Genomic DNA, 2,413 nt, shown 5'->3' on the forward strand with positions numbered 1-2,413 from the left:
ACTTAATAACGCGTTAGTCCCAACACTGGATACAACACAGCTGATTTAAAGGTAAATAACCGCCTCAACATGTCTTGACGTTCTCCAGAAGCCTGGTAATGAACTAATCATTTGATTCAGGTGTGTTCACCCAGGGTGTTATCTAAAACGTGCCGGACACTGGCCCCTGAGGCCTGGAGTTTGACACCCCTGTGTTAAATCAATGACAGGATGGCGCCCTTTCCAGTGTGTACCATGCATCTCACCCCATGGTAGCTGGGATACACTCCAGCCACACCTTCTTTGCGTTCATACCTAACAGAGAAAGATCACATGCGTCCTCACTAGGAGAGGGATTTGTTGGTGTGTAGGGCTGTAGCCTCAGGTTTCTATTATGAGACAGCGTGTTTTAGATCATTTTACAGAGTAACATCAAAGTAACTTAACAAGTAGTACAAGTTAGCTAATTACACCCAGGTTTTTCTCCTGGGTGTAAATAAGTAAATCATGTCTGAGCAGGGACGCTGAGATTGGAACTTTTACTACCATTGGTGAAAAGTGATCTATTAAACAAAACTCTACTATAAAGCATAAGCGCAACACTCATGAATATTCTCATAACTAACATATAACTTAAGGCCCTTTACATTTGAATGCCTGTGATTTTGACATGGACATCAAACTTACAAAGACGCATACAAAACTAAAGAAACAAAAAAGCTTCAGTGTCAAACTAGCTTTACTTTCATGGATCTGTAGCAATTTCGCCTGATTTATCACTCAGTGTCAAAACACACAAATGACTCATTCATTTATTAACAGAAAAGCACAATCAAATTACCTACACCACAAATTAAGTTCAAATAAATAAAATGAAATTATTTTCATGTAATGGCCTGTATTTGGCCTGTATATGTGTTCACTCCAGCTAAGCTAATGAAACAAACAAAGATGTAAATATTGGCAAAATATAAATTTGTTGAAGTCAAATTATATTATTAAATAAGAAATTAATTTAGAAAAGGAAATAAATAATGGTTAAACCGTTCTGTTCACTTACTATTTTAATATTTCTCTCTCATTTTATATTACTTTTTCTATACCTGCCTACATGGATTTATCGTTTTCAACCCAAAAAGCTGTGTATTATTTGTAACACAAAAACATGAATGAAACCACAGAACACATTAAAACCCTTTCAAATATATCATGAAGAAAGCTGAAAGCTACAAAAACAAAAAGTAGACAAAAATGTTAACACAGGCGAAAATACAAGTCAAAACTAAGATCACAACGGTAACTATGGCAACACCAGCACAAACTTTACCCACCACCTGCAGTTCTTACTATGGCCCCGCCCCTCCCCGAGCCTGGTACTACCGGAGGTTTCTTCCTGTTAAAAGGGAGCTTTTCCTTCCCACTGTCGCCAAAGTGCTTGCTCATAAGGGGTCATATGATTGTTGGGTTTTTTTCTCTGAATTTATTATTGTAGGGTCTACTTTACAACATAAAGCACCTTCAGGTGACTTATTTTGGTGCTATATAAGTAAAGTTGAATTGAATTGAATTGAATTGAACTGAATTCATGGCTGTTATAGTTTTCAAACAGTAGAAATAGAAACAGGACATAAACAGTAAAATGTTTTGCTGTCCTCCTGACCTCCTCAAGCAGATCTCTGGCTCTCCTCACTTTCTTCTCCATCATTTGTGTAAGTCAGCAGAGGTTGCTGTCAAATGAAACAGAACTATGGATCCTAATAAACTGCACACAGACAAAGCCTGTGCAGAGACGTCCACAGAAGGACAGTGTCTAAAGTGTTGAAAGAGACGCTGCAAAACAAAGCAAGGTACTAGAGCCTATCAGGAAAACTAGTGAGTGGACCTCTGATAAAAGAATTTCTACCAAACTACAACTGCAGCTGAACAAATGAGCTGTTGGTGGAACTTTACACTCTGAAATATTGAAAGATTCAAAGGATGAGACAGCTCAGCACAGCATGTTATTAACTTCACACATGAAGTGGTTCAGTCCAGTCAGTTTTCAGTTTTGCAGCCACCGTCCACATCCTGCTTCTTTGACTGGTTGTCATGGTAACTCTGGACTTTCCTCCAACGAATCCTGAAGTCTGTCAGTCCTTCTGACAGCATGAGGCCTGACAGCTGGACAAAATGTGCAGATGATGAAAAACATGAAGCATAGTTTGAACTTGTGTCAAGTTTGTGTTGGTGAGTGAACTGCTGACCTGCTGTGAAACCTGCTGCTGGATCTCTGTGCTGTGCATGTCTGCCTCTGACTGAAGCTTCATTTTCACCACTGTTTGCTTTGTCACTGCTAAAAATGAATCACATATAACAACACAAACATTAGTGTTTTACATGATGACAGGATCTTACAGTGTTTGCATTCTGGACCTCACCTGTGAAACAGAAAAAA

General features: G+C 38.7%; 1 long non-coding RNA gene across 1 annotated transcript; it reads right to left on the reverse strand.

Moving 5' to 3' along the window:
* Positions 1-2,069: 2,069 nt before the first annotated feature.
* On the reverse strand, positions 2,070-2,413 carry LOC113017785 (uncharacterized). The gene is made up of 3 exons (XR_003271568.1): positions 2,397-2,413; positions 2,223-2,311; positions 2,070-2,139 (listed from the first exon to the last, which is right to left on the reverse strand). It is a non-coding gene; the product is annotated as an uncharacterized LOC113017785 (long non-coding RNA).

This window comes from Astatotilapia calliptera, unplaced genomic scaffold (genome assembly GCF_900246225.1).
Source record: "Astatotilapia calliptera unplaced genomic scaffold, fAstCal1.2 U_scaffold_2, whole genome shotgun sequence".
Lineage (NCBI taxonomy): Eukaryota > Metazoa > Chordata > Actinopteri > Cichliformes > Cichlidae > Astatotilapia > Astatotilapia calliptera.